This window comes from Patagioenas fasciata, chromosome 26 (assembly GCF_037038585.1).
Source record: "Patagioenas fasciata isolate bPatFas1 chromosome 26, bPatFas1.hap1, whole genome shotgun sequence".
NCBI lineage: Eukaryota > Metazoa > Chordata > Aves > Columbiformes > Columbidae > Patagioenas > Patagioenas fasciata.
In genome coordinates this window covers 1,630,308-1,650,343 of record NC_092545.1, presented here as the reverse complement: position 1 = coordinate 1,650,343, position 20,036 = coordinate 1,630,308, and the positions used below count along the sequence as shown (strand labels likewise).

General features: G+C 49.8%; 1 pseudogene; it reads left to right on the top strand.

The window, feature by feature from the left end:
- LOC136112125 (dynein axonemal heavy chain 9-like) overlaps nucleotides 1-20,036 on the top strand; it is a 74,880-nt pseudogene that overhangs the window by 8,074 nt on the left and 46,770 nt on the right.

The following is a 20,036-nucleotide window of genomic DNA, read 5'->3' as shown; positions in this document are numbered from 1 at the left end:
CTTCTGTCACTTCTTGTTGGTCCACAGGTTTAATTGCACAACGATCTGGTTTTATTAATGCTTGCGCTCTGGGGTAATTCTTCAGGGTAAAACCACACAGCTGTACAGAGCTAAGCTAAAGCTTTCGACGAGTCAGACATCAGTTGCTTTACTGTTGACAGGTTTTCTATTACAGTCAGGACTAGTGGGGCCGTCGTCATCTGCCCACTGGACAAGGAGTTGCTTGAGCCAAAACTGAGCTAAAAAGGGCTCAGGCCAAGGCTGTACAGCCTGTCGTGCTGTACAGCAAGGCCATGGCTCACAGCCATGGCAGCACTGTATTTTTGGTGCTGTTGGGCAAATTCCGTGTGACTTTTTAGCAGTTGTGGACTCAGGCTCTCCACGAAGCCCTGTCCCAGCTCCCTGTCCCCTGCCATCACATCAGCTTATTTCTGTTCTGGTTACTGCCGCAGGTGAGTGATGTTCACGAGTGAGTGACCTGCAGCACACAGGTGGCTGAGGGTGCTCAGTGCTTGTCAGGACAGTTTCTTTTCCCAGGCGCTTTTCCATGTGGTGAGGCCAGCACCTAGCTGGGAACCCAGCACACCGCAGCTGGGTGGTTCTTACCGCTTCTCACGTCTCTCAACACAGCTTTGACTGAAGCTCAGGACGTTCACCTGCACCTGACAGCCCTCAAGCGCCGCTTGGAAGACGTAGAGAGGGTTGAGTTCAGCGAGGTGAAGCCTTTCCTGCTCCCCCTGCTCCACGTGGTGTGTTTGATCTGGGTCGCCTCCAAGCACTACAACATGCCCGTGCGGATAGTGGTGCTGCTCCAGGAGATCTGCAACCTTCTCATTGAGCAGGTCTGTGGCTGTGATGCCTGTGTTTGCAGTCCCCTGTGTCCCCTCTCCCCTTCTTCCTATTGTCCTTCCCTGGAAAAGTGATTCTTTAGGCAACATTTAACTTAATAAACAGGTTCAAATGTGTTCAACACAAGAAGTCCTTGTTTTCCATGATGGCAGAAGTGACCTCTCAGGTGTGATTTTGCTCTTCCAGGCCCTGGTGTACCTGTCTCCAGAAGACCTTCTGAAAGGGGACATGGAGGAGAGCCTGGGCAAGGTGCGAATGGTGCTCGGTATCCTGAACATGTTCAAAGAGGCATTTGAGGAGAGAAGGGAAAAACTGCACATGTATTATGAACCAGGCCAAGAAGTGAGGGAGTGGGACTTCAGCTCCACGATGGTGTTTGCGAGGCTGGACACCTTCCTGAAGAGACTGGAGATGGTGGAGGTGAGACTCTGGTCTTGAAAAACATTGCAAACCGTCAGGAGAACTCTGTAGCCAGGAGATCACTTGCTGGCATCTTTCCTTTCTATAGCTTCACCTGATACCAGGGAATGGGGCCACTCTTTTGCTGTTAGGTCTCCTGTTACAGCGAGTCTAAGACTGTGTTTTACTATGTCCTGCTCAGTGCATATGTAAGCTGGTCAGGTTGATAGGTGTGTTTTTTGCTCTCAGGAGTCCCGTTGGACTCCTTGCTCCTGTTGGGGCAAGAAAAGGAGGATTACTGGAGGTGTGGTTTGCACAGCTGTAAATAAAGCAATGTAATCTCCCAGGTCTCCTGGTGCCATCAGAGACAGATTTAGGTTATGGTTGGACTCAATGATCTTAAGGGTCTCTTCCAACTGAAATGGTTCTATGATTCTATGACACCCTAGAGCTGGGTCCTGCCTGTCTTGGAGAGGCCAGATGGCAGGATCCCCTTGGCTGTGCCACGTGGGCCTGGGGAGGAGCAGGGACACGTTCCTCACCAGGTTGTCCCTTCGCATCCTCATAGTCCATCAAACTGGGGTGCTGTGGCTCAGGGGTGTCCCTGTTTGCCAGATCTGTCACCTGAGGCAGGGACATTGGGGTGTCATCCCTGAGCTCCCAGTGTGGCCAAGGGCTCCTTGAGCCACAGGAGATGTTCTGCAGAGAGCAGGTCTGAGTGTGAATGTGGGAGCTCCCTATGCTCTCCTTACCACATGGCTGTGTCTGGAGACCACAGACATACAGACACCATATGTACCTGTTATACAGACACTGTATATACCTCTTATACAGATACTGTATGTACCTCTTGTACAGACCTTGCATGTACCTGTTATCTCTCACGTGGCTAACCACACACATTCATCTGCTCTCCACACACATCCCAAATGAATTTCTTTGTTGATTGTTGCTGCGTTCTCAGTGTGTAGGGTTGGATGGCCAGTGTACAGGTTGCTGGTGTTGGCAGTTTTACTGCTTTAAATATGCCATATACTTTTATGTGTTCCTTAATTAACTATGTTGAAAACTGTCATGACTGGTGCCTATTTTAAAAGTATTCATAATGATGGTTTCCAGTAGGGTTTGATGTGAAATAAACCAAATTATGCTGGTCGGTGTAGAGAGGAATATAAATAGACACAGGAATAACTGCAGGTTATCATGAGGACAGTGTTGGTGACAGGTTTACTGGGACCCTGTAAAGGCTCTGGGGCACTGACTGCTGGGATTCCATGGATGCCATGGGCACACTGTGGATATGGGCTGCAGACAAAAGCCAGTGGGGAGGTTTTGAGCTGGGGCACTGTGCGTTTTGACCAGTGTCTGTTTCCTCCTTCCGTGGCTGTCCCACACTCCAGGGACAGTAGGAGCTGCAGTATCTGGAGTCAGAGGGAGAGCCTGCGGAGTGAGCTGTAAAACAATAATTAAAAGCATAGTGCACACCAGCCTGTTAATGAGGAAAACTGCTGCATCTCTCTCCGTCTCAATTTCCCCTCATCACTTCATTTCAAGCAACCTTGCAAGACAAAGCAAGGGACAACTGGTATTTCCACATTATTTTTTTGCCTTACTAGGTATTTGTTCAAGCGGATGTGCTGGTGTGTCGAAGTGAATATGAATGCATATGTGCATTTGTTTTCGAATTTTCATAAAAGCTGCAGTTACACTGGTGCATGGGTAGCCCATGAGCACGTGAAGAGGGAAGGATCCCTTTCCTTTGGTTCGTTGCACTGTTTCATATTACGTGTCTGTGGTAAAACCTGCTGCCCTGCTCGGGTGGCCCCAGGACAAGTGCAAGCAGAGAGTGGCCACCAGTACATTCCTGTGCACATTTCTCCTGGTCCTCTGAGACAATGGATGTTCAACCAGCCCTTACTTGGCCCTACCTAGGGAGACAGATGAGGTGGGATGGCAGCAGAGCTGCCCAGTGCTGCCACCACCACTGGGGGAGCGGGACATTTTCCCAAGAGGTGACACTGCCAGGCTGCAGAGGATGGGAAGGGAAGGGAAGGACCCGTGTGCCACCTCAGCAGAGAGGGCCAGCGGGGCAGGTGCTGCAACACCCACTTGGACACGTGGAGGTTTGACTGCGCAGGAGCTTTGGACAGTTTGGGTACCTGTAAATATTAGAAATCTGTCCTTGGTTAATACCTATAAAATTGGGATTCTTAGCTATGCTGGATGACATATAAGAGTCTCATATCCTGCTTTGGATCTGTCCTCTAAATACCCTTAAAAGCGATTTTACAGTTGTCATGGTATTTCTAGTGGCTGCAGCAGGTCTCACTGGGCAGGGACGTGTTATGAGCAGCCACTGATGCTCAGGACAGGCAGATCAGGCTCCCCCCTTCCCATCCCTGCCACCCAGCCTGAGCACCAGCGCTGTGCTTGGGAAGGTCCCTCAGCAAGTGCAACTCTGTCGTGACAACTGTCGTCATCTTCTTTTGTCAACATCATGACCTGTGTCTCCCTCCGTTGACTTTGAAGGATCTCCTGGCAACTTCCTTGGACTTGATGAAGCTGGAGAAAATTGAATTCAGTGGGATTAAAGGGAAGACCCTGGGCCAGCAGGTCCTGGACATGTATGAGGAATTCCAGGAGGCATACAAGGTGTTTTCAGAGCGAACCTATGACTGTCTTGACCTGACCAACACGGTAGGTGGGACCAGTTTGCGGGAACATCAGGAACATGTGCATGTTTCCAAAGCAGCAGTTTCCTGCTATCTTCTTCCCAGCTCTTTCCTCCTTTCATTATGATCTGATCTGGTACTGGAGGGAACAGGGAGCCGCTGGCCTTTCCTGCAGAGATTTGGGACTTCTTGCACGTCTATATCTAACATATCTTGCTAGATCAGCACCTTAGATCAGTGCAGCTGGGAAACTGGGATTTCCATGAGTTACGCACAAGCTTTTGCTGTACATGGTGCTTGCTGAGGTATAAGAGCTATACCAACACCCACATCTCTTTGCTTTCCTGCTCTTGGTATTTACCATGTTTCCCCAAAAATAAGACCTACCCCAAAAACAAGCTATAGCATGATTTTTCAGGATGCTTGAAATATGAACCCTATTCAAAAAATTAGCCCTAGTTACAGTTCATAAAAAAGTCAATTTAAATAGGGTCCAGGCAGCTATACATGTAAAAAAGTAAGCATCTTTTGCAGCAAAAATTAATATAAGACTCTGTCTTAGTTTTGGAAAAACAAGGTAGTTTGCCTGATGAGGGCCAACTCAGATCATCTCTGGGATGTGTTCGCTCCTGCCTAGATGAACACATGGCATCTGGGGCTCTCAGAATTCAAGGATGCTCTATTTTATTATCAGTAGTGCTTTAATTAAAGGAATATTCCCAGCCCTCTGGGACCTGCCTGCTGTGGGGTGGGTGGCTCGTGCTTTGCTTCCTGCAGCTCCCAGTACATCTCTGCAGGGGGTGGCACGTCCCCAGTGTTTCTTGCTGGAAAGCTGCTTGCTCCATAGCACCCCTCCTTCAGCAGGGCAGGCACAGAGGAGAGGTGACAGTGGCTCTGCAGGAGGTGGCTTGGGTTTGGTGACCCCATGGCCATTTGTGTGACTCTGAGTCATGTTTGTTCTTTCAGTGCTCTAGTTTTGCACCCTCTGCCACTGCTGGAGCCGTTTTTTTTAGCTAAAACATGGCATCTGGATCTGCTGGAGCTCAGCAGTAGCAATAGTAAAAGCTATTTCCTTGCACTTTGTCCTTTGGAAAAGAGACACATGACCTCATTTTTAGTGGTTTTGTCCAAGCTAGAACAGAAGGACTGTCACGGACTGTCAAGTTCAGTCTTTGATTTGGACTCTTTTACGTGTAGGAAAACAAATATAGATGTTACTCTTGAAGTTCAAAGGATTTATTACAATTGAAGCAAGAAAAGCAGTGCAAGAAGATGATGGAAATTACAGAAACCCAGTACTGTTGAGTTTGAAAAGGACCTCTGGAGATCACCCAGTCCACCTTCCCTGCTCAAAGCAGGCTCAGCTAGAGCAGGACTGTGACTGGTCAGGTGAAATATCTCCAAGATTACCTATGTCCAAGTGTGGAGACTCCACAGCCTCTCTGGGCAACCTGTGCGAGTGTTTTGAAACTGCCTCACTCACAACCAGCTCACCATGGAACCACAGGCTTGTTTTGACTTGAAAGTAGGTTGGATTTGGGACTCAGCAGGTGCATCCGTGGGTTTTCTGGATGATGGTGTGGTCTTCAGGCCAAGTGGTGGGGGAGAGGGTGTGGAAATAGTCCATCTTGCCTGTAGGCTGAAGATAGTGCCATGTGGGCTGTGGAAAGCCCTCAGGACCAAAGGGTCCCTCCCAGAGAAAGGGCCAACATCTCAGCCATGGGACAGCACAGAAATGTTCTCAAGCTTCGTGAGGACTTTGCCACGTTGCGATGGCTGAAGATTGGCCAGAGGAGTGGCTTAGTTCACGGTGAATAAGAGAGGGCATCTCTGGATCGAGGAGTTACAGGTACCTTCCTAGTGCCATCTTGCAGCCTCACAGCTTGTGTTTTGCCTTTGTGCAGGACTTTGAGCAGGATGCCTTTGGTTTCCAGCAGAAAGTAGAAGACATGGACCGTCGGCTGGGCACCATTTTCATCCAGGCTTTTGATGACGCCTCCAACTTGGACCACGCCTTCAAGGTTTGTTTATCGCTCCCTTGCTCTTCCCTAAAAGGGAAATCAGGGCACCCGGCTCGGTGAGAATCACGCTGAGGAGACCAGCAGTGCTGGAGCCACAGGCACATGGGGCTGGTGTTTGCTGGTGGGACAGTGGGACTTGTAGCTTTTGGGATGCTCAGGCTGGTGGGTCCCTCACAAAGCTTTTGGATGCCAGGAGATATATTTGTGTCTCTCTCTGCAAGTTGGGGGAAATCATGCTTTTTCTAGGATTTCCTGGTGAGAATTGATATTGTTAGTATCAATTTGTTAATATTATTAATACATGGATCTGTTTCAGTTTTGGAAACAGGTTTTCTAGAAACAAAGCTGGTTTATTTATCAATTAATCTATCTTGCAGAAATAATAAATGGTATTTTTTTAAAAAAATCAATATAAGCATTTGTAGAAAAGACTTTAGCAAGTGACAGTGTTTATCTTTGTAAGTTTTTTGAAAAAAATAGAAAATCTTGAAGCATTTGAAGAACAACAGTTGGAATGTGGTCCAACCCCAGAGAAAGTCTGAGAGGCCCCGTAACAAAGGGAGCAAATTTCCTTTTTCCAAAGTGCCCATCGGTGCGGACAGTATTGAAGCCTCTGGGCTGGGGAGGAAGGTCCCAGCTGATCTCTCTGCAGGAGTCGGGGTTGTAAATTTTTCCCCTCTTCTTTTCCTGCGTGTTCACCCCAACAGCTGCTGGACATGTTCGGGAGCCTTTTGGAGCGACCGGTAGTCGCTGCAGATGCTGCTGGCAAATACTCCGTCCTCATCAGCACGTTCAGCAGGGCCCTGGACCACGCCAGGCTGATCTACTCCCGGCACATCCAGGCAGAGCTGAAGCTCGGTAGGTAGAACGTGCTGAGTAAAATGGGTTTTACAGGGAGTTTGATTGAGATTAATTTGGGGGGGAAATGATTTATTTTTCGAAGGAACCCAAAACTTTACAAATTGCAGATGTTTTCAGCCTCTGTAGCTCCTAGTGGCAATGGAAATGCCTGGGAAAGCTCTGTTCTTAGTATTAAAGCAAATAATTGGTTAGGAGTAAAAATACCCTTTTTCAAATGTGTATGCATGATATGTGACTGGGAATGGAGACACATGCTGAGCTTTTCTCCCAGCGAGGCTGTGACAGGAGGTTTCTCTGCACATTTGTGTGCTGCCTCCAACACCCCATGGGACCTGCAAACCCACTCATGTGCTCCTCAGAATGAATTTATTTTGTTTCCCTTACAATGCTTAAAATGCAAAGTATGCGAGTGGGACTTTGTAACCAAGGGTTTAATCAGCCTTTTCCAAGTTTATTATTCCCCGTGACTGTTGGCACAGGGGGGAATGGGTGGATTTCTATCAGATTATGAGGATTCAAGTGTGTCATTTTGAACAATAACCTATTTACTTGCCTCAGAAAGATCATACTGGAACGAGACAAGTCCTGGACTGGAGAGAATCATGGAGAGAATCATTTGCTGTGAATTTGTGGTTATTGTTCTGTGGCTGTTAGATAAGACGGACAGAAGTAACTCCTGGTCAGAAATCCCTATGTCAGTGTTTGTGAGGGGCGGGGAATGTGTCCCAGGCAAGGGACACCTCACATCAGCTCAGGTTTGGACATAGTCTGGGCTTCTCGTTCGATCTCAGCTCCTTATTCAAGATCCAGAGGCACTTGCCTTGGTCACAGACCTACATCAGTGTGGCAGATGTTGGATTTAAGGAAGGAAGCTGGGAAATCAGAGCAGTTTTCTGCAAATGAGGTTCTGTTGTTGCATCTTTGGGGTTACAAGTGCAGTGTTCAGTCAAACGCTGTTCCAATGTGCCCTCCCCAGGATCCCCCCCTGTGCACAAGAACGTGCCGCCGGTGGCTGGAGCGCTGCGCTGGGCGCAGGAGCTGCGAGCGCGAATCCAGGTGCCGTTTGATCACTTCAGGCACATCCCACATCTGTGCGTGTCTGTTCCAGCTAAGTTGCTTTATGACCACCTTGCTATCTTCTCTGTAATCAATCTGATTTTCTTTCTGTGGTGAACATTATCCCATGGTTATAGCTGAAATAATTCTTAGTCAAAGAGGTGTGAAGTGGTTGCACTGGTGCTTTTCAGCTTCCTTGTGATCATTATTTTTTTTAAGAAACTCATTAACTGGATTTGTTTTGAAGCGATTAAGAGGCACAGTGGGCTATTCAGCTTTCAGACATAGTTCCCGGGTTGCAATTGAAAGAGGTATCAGAACCTTTCCTGCTGCAATCCCACTCAGCATGTTCTCCAGGACCTCCTCAGCTGCAAGTCCTGGTTCTGGCATCATCCAAACTGTGAATAGCAGAGAAGTGCTGGGCTGGACTCAGCTGAGATGGGTCGATGGAGCTGGGTTTGCATGTTGGGGAGCAGACGAGCATTTTGTTGGGCAGAAGAAAACTTTCTCAGCGTTAAACAAAGGAGCCATCTCCCAAGATCAAGGAAAGAAACCAATGCTGGTATATTTATCACCCAAATGCTTGTTATAACGGATGGTGTCAGGGAAGTATGGCCTCATACTCACAGCTGGCACCACATGAGACAACATTTAAGAGCTCTGTAAGCAAGGCAGTGTTGGACTTATGACAACTGAGGATGTTCCAGGGACTGCACCTGGTAGCTCACAGGAATGGCTTCACGTGTGCTGGTCAGGATTCTGTGTAAATGGATCCACTTTTTTAATGTACTTGACCAAAATAACTTGACCGTCACTGTACCATGTTTGTAACCTTCTCTCACTGTATCTTGCCATTAATTGTCTTTAAGTGCACAGTTATTCTGCAGCAGCAAAGACATTGGTGCAATGAAACAAACTCTTGGGCTGTTCCCAGCACAGAGCCCAAGTTATCATGTCTGATTTGAACCTAAATGGCAAATTTTTGTCCACCATGAAGGACCCAGATCTGCATTTCACACTGATTTTCTGTCCTCTGTTTAGAGTAGTTAATAACATGCTCTGCAACGGTGGTGACATGATGCTGTTGAAAGGGAAAAAGGATTAAAAAGGAGAAACAAAAGTGGTTTTGCTGGGATTTACTTGGATTTGCTCAGAGGACTTGTTTACTTCCAGCAGGTTTCTCAGCACTTGCCCAGCGGTGACTGCTCAGGCGCTCCTTTTTTCCAGCTTTTGGTTAAGTTAATTCAAGTTTTGTCAATATGTCCTCCAAAATCAACAACCATCTTGAGGAAAACTTGGATATTGTAGATGAAACAGTGGGGAAAAGACAGCATGATAAGAATTCCTCTGGCCTGCTGTTCCCTGGGCTGTACAGCCCTGGCAGCGTGGCCAGGGCTCTGCCTCCCGCACTCTGGGACACCTTTGCTCTTCGGTTTGAGGGGCATGAATTGGGCACCGCCAAGAGCTTCATCTGCCGGGAGCCACACTCTGCTTCTTTCTGTGCCTCTTTGACCTCAGAAAGTGGTGGCTGGTGAGCAGAGGTTGCCCTGCTCTGTGCAAACACCGGAGCATTGAGTATGTTACGGAGACCAGTGTTCCTCCAGCAGCTCTGGGCCCTTGTTCTTCCCCCAGGACGTGGTTCTCATTTGCCAGTTGCCATGCAAACACCCGCAAAAGGGTGCACTGGGGCTTGGAGAGCTTTTGTGCAGTGAAATGGTTTTGGGCGATATGGTGGGGTTGGAATGTAAGATCCCCAGCCAGGCTCTGCCTGCAAGGTGGTGGGTGGTTTTGGGAAGGGGTAAATAGAGACTGCAGCCTCACAGGGCTAAATGTAACGCTGAGCTTGTCTGTTGTGCCACCAGCTGCTTGGACTCTGCTGAAGGAAGAAGGGTGATAGAGAAGTATGAAGAAATGATCCAGCTGCTCGACAGGTAAGTGGTGGCTCAGGCATGACTGTAACTATATGAAAAAAAGCCAAACCTTATAGAATCATAGAATTGTTTTGGTTGGAAGAGACCCTCATGTCCATCCATTAACACAACCCTGGCACTGCCCCGTGTCCCTGAGAACCTCGTCTCCACGTCTGTCCACCCCTCCAGGGATGATGACTCCACCACTGCCCTCGCAGCCTGTTCCAATGCCCGACAGCCCTTTGGGGAAGAAATGTTTCCTAATATCCAGTCTGAACCTCCCCTGGTGCAACTTGAGGCCATTTCCTTCTCCTTCTCTAAACCACCTTTCAGCACATTTGCAAGCCCAGGGCCTGAGAATGTCTCTTTCTAAGCCAGAAGGAATTTTGTGATGAGAGAGGAGGAGGAATCCTTTGCTACACACCACAGTCTTTCTGTGATATCTTGAAATGAGAAGTTTGCATGGGAGGGACAGGGGCTGTGCAGCCCAGCAGAAATGTTGGAACGAGATTCTTTTGGATGTAGGAGATGCTGTGGTAGAAAACCTGAGCTGACCAGAAGTCTCGATCCACTTGTGCCCATTCACAGTGTACTTACCGTGGCTGTAATGTGTGTATTCCACAAGTGGGAGTGGGATTCGTTGCACCTCACTTAATATCTTAATGTTTGATGCTAAAACTGAACTGATTGCTCTGAGCTTTTGAATGTTTGTCCCCAAATTTGAATCCTCTGCTAAGAATGGTACTTGGGGGATCTTTGTTTTCCTGACTTGATGCTGTCACTGGTTTTCAGGTGTTTGTCTTTGAAGCCAAGATCTTTATGGAGGTGGTGTGGGTGGGTTTTAAATATTCCTTGATGTTCTTCAGCCCTCAGAAGTGGACTTGGCTTTTATTTGGTTCTATGTCTTGGTGTGCGGGCTTGGCAGCTACGTGGTGGATGTTTTAATTTGTTTGTTTGTTTTCCGGCAGGTATCAGGAGAAGCTCTATGCAGACTGGTCCCAGACAGTCTCTGAAAAATCACAGTACAACCTTACTCAACCGCTTATCCGGCGAGATCCAGAAACCAAACTGATCACAGTTAATTTTGATCCCCAGGTAAGAACTAGCTTTCCTGTCTGCTGGAGGGCACGTCTCCAAGCTGTGCCCCACCGTGCATGGCAAGTCTGGTGGGATCGCTACTAGATCTGTTCTGCTGAGGTCCCTGGAGCATCTGTTATGGGTGACATGAATTAACCATCCCCTTTGTGGGCTCTGTCTCCTGGTAAAATATCAGGATTACAGTTTAAGCAGCGCAGATTGTAATTAAAGCCAGAAAGTCTGTGAGTAGCCAGATGTTAACTGGTGTCAACATCTCCAGAGCAGGTTGGTTTGACGCTGGTGTGGGGAGCGTAGGAGCATCATCCTACAGACGTGGGTTCGTGTTATGTTTACCTGAAATCTGAGCTTCCTGAAAGGGTATAAAAATCCCAGGAAAGGTTTGTTTTGTTACTTCAGTGTTGTGGCTGTTGGATTTCCTTAATTGTGGTGCAGGAGGCTTCCAGTAGGTCTCTGTTCCCTAGGGCTGCCCTCTCCAGCACAGGGAGGCCTGACCATCCCCCTGCCCAAAGCAGAGGCAGGGTCCAAGCCGGCAGAGTGCAGAGGTGGATTCAAAGGTTCTGGGGCCTGATGAGAGCTGGGGCCTCTCAAATGTGAAATGCCATTTGCTGCGGAGGTGCTGAATCTCAGGGGCCTGGGAAAACATCAAACACTTCCCCCTTTCCCTGGGACTTGCTGCTGTTAGAGAAAAGTGTTGAGGTTCCAGAGCTCATTCCAGCTTGGCTCTCAGACAAAGGATTTGTCCAGCTCCTTGGAATCTCCTTGCTAAGGTGGGAAGCAAATGGCCCCAGGGGATGTTTTCCACCCTTCACCCTGGTGCCAGGGTTTGGAGCCTGTGACGTGCTGAGCATGTTCTCAGCTCCAGTCTCTGAGTGCTTCTGCGCTGCTCTCAGCTTTCCATACTGAGGACTGCCTCATGTCCTCAGGTGCCTGCTTAGCAGCCCCTTCATGCCCTTCAGAGCAGATAGGAGCACCTCATTTTGCCTAAAGGGAGGATGTATTTGCAACCCTTCAACATTAAAGAATCTTCCAGAGCTCACCTTCCATGGAGGAGAGGGAAAGAGGGTAAGACATCCTTGACACCATGGTGGGGATGTCTCAGACATTCCAGTGCATAAAAGGGAGGGGAGTTTGGTTCTATCTCACTTGGCCTCCTGCTCCCTCAATCCCCTGCTTTTCCCTTCCTCCCATCCCATCCTCTTCCATCCACCTCCTCAAACTGCTCCCTTCACCCTTCTGCGCTCCGTCTTTCTTTCCTCTTCTTGTCATTGTGGACATAGTCACTTTAGTATTGTAGATACTCCTCACCCCTGCCATTGCCCATACAATATACTGAATTTCTGTCACCCAGCCAAAATGTGCAGTTTCAGGAGCATTTTCCCTCTCACAAGCCACTAAACTGAGCAAAGATTTTTTTTTTTTGTCTTAGAAGTGATATATTGCGTTGGAAGACCTTGCTGCTCCGTTTGTTGCAGGGACTCACTTCTACTTGGGTTTATAGTTTAATAACCCACTCAATCCCGTTCCATCACAACTCAAAGATGCTTTTGGTTGTGCCTCCTCCTGCAGGCACAGTATTGCTGAAAGACTGTATTGATGAGGATAGCTGAGAAGACCAGAGATCATCATGGCTTTTAGAGGCTGCACAGGGTTTGCTGGCTGGGTAGTTAACAGAGCTATATGTCTTTGATTGGGAAGCAAATCAGAGGCAAAGATCAATGGGAGGGAGATGGTCTGGACTAGGAGGTGTCCAGGCCCTTCTCAGAGCGTGCTGCTTTGTGAATAAAACAGCAGGAACCCCCTAAGATCCCCAGAATTGACGGGAGGGTGTCTACCAGGTGAATGGGGAGGATTGTCTCACATTCAGCTCTCTGCCTTGTTTCTGCAGCTGGTGTCGGTGCTGAGGGAGCTGAGCTACCTGTCTGGCAGCCGGCTGGGAGCCATCCCACCCACGGCAGCAGAAATCTATTCCTCCAAGGAGTCATACCGGCAGCTGGCGGCCAACTTGGAGCTGATGGTGAACAGATACAACAAGGTCCTGAAGACAGTCCTGGAGGTCGAATACCCTCTCATACAGGAGCAGCTGTGGGATATTAACTTGAAGCTGAAGAAGGCAGAAGAAACACTCAACTGGAAGATGGAGGGTGAGCTAGCTCTGTGTTAGGGCAAAAGAGGCCGTACAGGATTTCACAGAATCCCAGACTGGTGAGGGCTGAAGAGACCTCTGGAGATCTCCCAGTCCAACCCCCCTGCTCACGCAGGGTCACAGAGCAGATCACACAGGTGGGTCCAGGCGGGTTTCAATGTCTCAGAGAAGGAGACTCCACACCCGCTCTGGGCAGCCTGGGCCAGGCTCTGGCACCTCCCAGCAAACAAGTTTCTGCTCATGTTCAGATGGAGCCTCCTGTGTTTCAGTCTGTGCCCGTTGCCCCTCACCCTGGCGTTGGGCACCACTGAACAGAGTCTGGTCCATCCTCTGACACCCACCTGAGATATTGATCCCATTGATCAGATCCCTCTCAGCTTCTCTTCTCCAGCTCAACAGCCCCAGCTCTCTCAACCTTTCCTCAGAAGAAAAATGCTCTAGACCCCTCAGCATCTTGGTAGCCACCGCTGGGCTCTCCCCAGTAATTCCTTGTCCTTCTTAAACTGGGGTGCCCAGAACTGGACACACCACTCAGATGGGGCCTCACGAGTGCAGAGCAGAGGGGGAGGATTCACCTCCCTCGACCTGCTGGCCACACTCCTACTCACGCAGCCCAGGTACCATCAACCTTCTTGGCCACAGGGCACATTGCTCATGGTTAACCTGCTCACTTGGGTCTCATCAGATTCCTCCCATGTCCCCAGCCTCCATCACCTGGTTCCCAGTGACAGTTCACAGCAGGGCAGGGGACTCTCCAGCAGAGCCAGCACTGGGGAGACAAAGGGCAGCCCCCAGCCTGCCTGCTCCTTCCCATCTTACCTTGATCTGCTTGGGCTGGGGACAGGATCCTGATCCCTTCAGCTTCCCTCTGGGCTTTTGGGGAAGAGAGGCTGCCCTGTAAGCAGTGATGCTGAGGAAACGGCAAGATTGGGGTTTGTGAGAGCTGGCAAGGCTGGGGTTGAAGAGTCTGCTCCCTGCCCGTGCCAGCCCAAGTGACCCACTGTGTGGTCATGTCCCTGTGTCCCCAAGGCACTGCTTTCTCCCTGAGTTGTGCAGGGACTGGGACCCCTTGGCCCAGCCATCTGGCTTGGGACAGACTTCTCCCGGTGGGGGCCAGGGCCACCTCGTTATCCTTTCCAGCCAGATGAAATACTGTGGTTAGTGGTGAGGTTTGTGCACCGTGACTTTGGGATGATTTAACCAGTGTTCTTGCTTGATCAGTTTTAACTGCAAAGCAGAATGGAGGAAGACAATTTGTTTCCTCTTGGTGAAAGCAAACTGCTCGCTGTTGGAATATATATTTCTGTCATCAGGCTTGTGGTATGAACAGGAACAAGTGTCCTCCCTTGGGAACTTGCAAAGCAGAATTCCTCATGCTGAAAAACTCTTTCTCCATTGCACAACAAAGATGAAGGGACTTTCCTGCAGATGAAGTTCCCTGAATCTAAATGCAGCCCTCGCTGGTACCTTGGGCTGTCACAGCCTGTGTTTGTGGGGCTGTGGGTCCCTGCTCTAGTGACAGTGGCAGGAACACTCAGCCTGTTGTCCTTGTTCTCTCTCTGGTAGCAGATTAAATCTGGGTACGGGAAAGGGGGAAGTGTCAGACGTCCCCACGGTGCTGGTGCTCCTGGCAGAAAACAGAGGCTGCAGCTGTACCATGGATTGTTGGGGTAGGAGGGAGCTAGAAGTGACTCTTTTGGTTGAGGTGGTAAGTCTCTTGTGTTAATGATGGGTGAGAAATACATGAAACCGTGGGGGAAAAGTCTTATGGAGAGTGCACAAGAGCTTGGCCATGCAGCTCTGAAAAAAAGTAGTCAATCATCTCATTTTTTACCAGGTGTCTGGGATCACATCTCCATGGTGATGGATGATGTCCATGACCTCGAGCAGAGGATACAGAAAGCCAAAAACAATGTTGAGGAGATCCAGACCATCGTGGGATCGTGGGCGTCGCCCATATTTGTGAGAAGAGATTGTAAAAGAGAATCGCTGCTGAGCCTGGAGGACTGTCAGGACCGCCTGGAACGGCGTTACAGCCTTGTCCGAGAGTCAGGGCAGAGGATTCATCTGCTGGTGAAGGTGAGGGGGGACCTTCTCCAGGGGTTTGTTGACTCTTCATAGGCTCTGGGTGTCTCTCCGCTCTGGTGAAAATGTCCAGAGCTGCTTCACCTTAAAATTAACTCCCTTAACTCATTTGAAAAACTTACCTGTTGTTGATTAAGGAATACTTTGATGGGTGAGCTGGTACAGCTGAGTGTGCGGGGCTGCTGACCAGGCACCGAGTTTGGAGCAGGAGTGGGAGCCGATGCAGCCCAGTCTGGCTCCCAGTCCTGGTTCTTGTGAAGCCACTAGAGGGGAGTCGTGCATCAGGCTTTGGGATCCTGCTCAGAGGAAAAACTCCTCCGAAATATTCACCTTAAAATGGAGAGGCAGCTGGCTGTGGCTGACCTTTCTGCTTTAGGCTTGTTGTTCCTCTGTGGGAGCAGGAGGTGACGCTGTCAGTCCAGGGAGAAGCTGAGTAACAAGAAAAAAGCTGCTGTCTGAACCCTGGGTTTTTTCCAGTGGCTTTGCCAGAGCTGAGAGTCCTCTTTGCAGAGCAGGAGAAAGCCCAAATCTCTGCGCCTCACCTGCCCAGAGGTTTTAGCGTGTCAGGGACAGCACCTTGGCTGGAAGGCAGATGGATTTTAGGTCCAGCCCACTCCTGAGGGTCACCATCTGGCCTTGGACTCTGGAGAGACTGGGCTGACCCTCTCTGGGACACTGAGCCCTTGTTGCTCACCTTACTTCACTGTCTGCAGTCAGCCTTGGGCTTCTGACCCACTTCTGTACCCTCTGAACCCACGGCGAGGATTTTACTATGCCCACGTTGTCCTGCTGCTGCAGCTGTGACAGGCTCAACCACCTCCGGCTACACCCAAAAGATGGGAACACTTCCTAAATTGACCGGAGAGAACATGGGGCTGTGGCCAAGGCAGAAGGGCTGGCACCGCTGCTCTGGCGGCTCACAGGGCAGGACCAACTGCAAAGCAGCATGAAGGTCCTGGGGAGGGAAAGGCACCGTGGCCCAAAATAGGATGTCCCCATGCCTCTGTCCTGCTGTGCTGGTCAAACCTGGAGGAACAGCAGCAAAGGGGCCAAGAGCTGGTCTGCTGTGTTTCCCTTGGGTGTTCAGGTCTTCTTTTGAGCAGGTGAGTCTTGAGGCTGCTGAGAGAAGAGCACAGAGAGTTTGGGTACGTGCACCCACAAGCACAGGCAGGACAGTGAGATGCTGGCTTGCATTGCCCTTTTGCACCAGGATGAGGCCTCTGGAGTAAAGGTTCAGTAGAACACCAGTGACAAGGGGGCATTGTCAAATACAAGGGCATGGGACGGTGAAGAGGGGGTGGTGCTTTCAAATGGGCATTCCCATAGTGTTCAGTCCTGTGAAGTTCCCCTTTCTCTTGTGTCAGCAAAATGTGGAGGTGAGTCTGCAAGGCACCAGAGCCCTGGCTTGCTCTGTTAACAGTTTAATCACTCAGCGTTGATGTGTAAAGTTGGGGAGCAGCAACTCTGGGTTGACTCAAGCCCAATTGGCAATGCCACTCTATCTTGAGGAGGCTGAGGCCAGACCTTCTTGCTCTCTGCAACTGTCTGAAAGGAGGTTGGAGCATGGAGGGGGTTGGTCTCTTCTCCCAGGTAGTAAGAGATAGGATGAGAGGAAGTGGCCTCAAGTTGCACCAAGGAAAGTTCAGATTGGATATTAGGAAAAAATAATTCACAGAGAGGATTGTGAAGCTTTGGAATAGGCTGCCCAGAGCAGTGGTGGAGTCACATCCCTGGAGGTGTTAACAAATGTACAGATGGGGTTCTTAGGGACATGGGTTAGTGGTGGAGTTAGGTTATGGTTGGATTCGATGATCTTGAGGGTCTCTTCCAACCAGAATGATTCTATGATCTCATGTGTGCCAAGCTGCCATGCCACTGGGAATGGCACCCTCTCCTGTGTCCCCAGAGATGAAATACAGCCAGCTTTGAACCCCTGGCAGCAGACTGCAAGCTGGACCTTACGTTTTTTTTGAGCCCGTGCCTGTGTTGAGAGCCCCTGGCAGGCTTAGGAGAAAGAGCCCTCAGAGGGCATAGCAAGGCCGGAACAGGATCACGGCAGAGCCTGGGAGGTGCAGGGGATGGATACCCAGGCTGGTCTTGTGGGTGTGGAAGAGGAGACGCAAGAAGGATGGGGCCATTCTGTGGCCTAGAAAACCGTGAATTTCCTGACTGTGAACTTGCCTGGAGGTAAGGAACGCAATAAGCTGAGAAGGGAGGCTGTAAGCCAACCCTTTGTCTTCTGATCCCAATCTTTAACTATTTTCACTTGGTTTATTTAAAAACCCTTTTCTGAATTTTAAAGTTCTCTTGTTTTGAGATGACCATTTGTAGGGCAGAGGTGTAAGCAGTCCACTTGGAAGGACTCATCCACCCGAGGTAACATTATACAGGCCACAAGGACTGAGGCTTCATGCATTGGGATGAGCCTTTGGCCCAGGTCTGCAAAGCACCCTTGAGCCCTTTGGCCTCAGAGAAGAGGGAGGAGAAGGTTGCAGGGCTGCTAAGTCTCTCACGCACTCCATTTTTACCTTGTGATTATTTTGAGTTGCTTCAGATGACAAAGCAGCCCTTGACAGAAGGAGAAAATTGTGGCCATGCTACCAGCAGCAACATCCGTCTGTCTGGTTTCTCACCCCCCGCAGGGCTGGTACCTGTGTGCTCATTGCCATGAGTCCTCAGCTGTGGGCAGCTCTTGTAGGACAGACTCAGCCCCGCTGTATTTCAAAGTGTCGTCTTTTTCTTCCAGGAAAACCAGAGCCTCTTACTTGCAGACCCAGCATCTGACATCTGGAAGGCCTATGTGGATTACGTGGATGAGATAGTTCTGGATGGATTCTTCACTGCCATTGAGTGCTCACTCAAGTACCTCCTCGAAAACACAGGTAACTGCTGGTTCCTCAGCTCTGGCCGTGATACCATCTTCAGTCTCACCAAAAGGAAGTTTCTGTTTTGTGCTTTGACTTGTGGTGGTCTTTCTACTCTGCCTCTTGCATTGTCTACAGCAAGTGCTGGAGGAGCCTCCAGACTCAGAGGGTAACTCTGTCCCCTGGTCACTGGAGCAAAGCCTTGCTCAAGGGAAGGGACAGAGATGACTGTGCACCATTTGCTGGGATTTGTGAACAGACAAAATTGAGGCATCATTCCAAGTCTGTTCTTGGGCATCAGCCATCTCCTGACCTCCCATGCACAAAGCATCAAGGTGACACAACCTTTCGTTTGTGGAGAGTCTCAAGAGTTGGTTCTGTGGATGAAAGACATGAAAGAAAAACCTCCATCACTGAGGAGTGAGGAGAGGGGTCACCAAACCAGAGCTCCTGCCTAAGGCTGCCACGGAGGGTCACTCTGCTGAGAGCAGCTGTGTCCAGCTAAAGCACATCTTCAGAACGCTTCCCTCCTGGACGTGGAGGCACACTGAGCTGGAGAATTGCATCCAGTTCCTCACCATCTTGTTAAAAACAAGCACATAATTTCACATTTGTGAAACCAGTTGGTGTTTTATTTTTTCATGCCTTTCTCCACTAAATTAAAGAGCCTCTTGGTTCCTGTTGTTTTTCTCCTCTTTAAGTACTTATGCGCTGTAATTGTTCAGCTCTCAGACTCCCTTTTGATTAGCTGAAGAGCCTGGTCTCTTTAAGGCTTCCCTCCACAGCATTTTTCCGGTCCTTAAATCACTTGTGTCTCATCTGTTCTCCAGTATCTCCTGTGGGTACCAGAACACCAGCTGGTTTGGCAGCCTCCCCTCTGCGTTGTATGCAGACACAATGTCACTGGACCCAGCGAGTGGGTGTCCCACCTGCCTGGTGTCCCTGTGGGGCATGTGTGTGTCTTGTGGTGGGATGTTAGTGGTGGCTCTAGATCACTTTTCTCCCCTTCAAAAATAACCTGGCACCTCTGTTCTTCCCTACCAGATCCCAAGGCAGGGCTTCCTCCCCTGTTTGAGGTGCAGCTGGATTTGGTGATCCCAGATTTGATATTTCAACCTTCCTTGGACCCTGGCACAAACGACGGCTTCTACGACGTGGTGGAAGGTCTTCTCAACGACATCTACCGGATCTCGTCGCTGGTGCCCAGGCTGGCTGAGCACAGCGGCTTCCTCCACTACCAGGTCCGTGGCTGTGGAGCTCCCTCACGCTGTGTGGCAGTGAGGAGGTGCCACGCTGCCCCCGCATCACTGCGAGCTCCTCTCCTCTTCTCTCCAGGCTGACGTGGAGGACATGGCTGACCTGGCCGACATGCGCCATGAGCTGATGGGGCGTGTGCAGGCCGTGATGGCGGCCTGCTGTGATTACCGCAGTGCCTTCGACCACTACTCCTACCTGTACGGGGAGGACAGAAAGGAGTTCTTCCGCCAGTTCCTCCTCTACGGGCACATTCTCACTGCGGCAGAAATCGAGGCCCATGCAGAGAACGGGGTCCCTGAGTCACCTCCCACGCTGCAGCAGTTCCGAGAGCAGATTGACTCCTACGAGAAGATCTATGAGGAGGTGAATCGCATCGAGCCCATCAGCATTTTCCAGAGTTGGATGAAAGTTGATGCTCGGCCTTTCAAAGCGTCTCTGCTGAATGTGATTAAACGGTGGAGCTTGGTGTTCAAGCAGCATCTCATGGACCACGTCATGCACAGGTAGGAACCGTTCTACCTCTTCTTCCCAGAACCAAAGTGGGTTTCTCTTGTGTTGGCTGGGCTTTATCATTTCACACTGATAAGCAAAAGGCTAATACAGGAGCAAGAGGAGGGGGCACACACCCCCTGCCAGCTCCATCGCATCTCTGCTAACTTTCATCCCCTCGTCTCTGCTGGGAGCAGCTGGTCCAGCTGAGTGTGTAAAGTGCAAACAGTTCCACGAACTCGGTACCATCGACATCCTGCGAGCTGATGCTCCTACGACCTACTGTGTGGTGTTGGACAGGATGTCTGTTTGTCTGTTCATCCTGGTCCAAC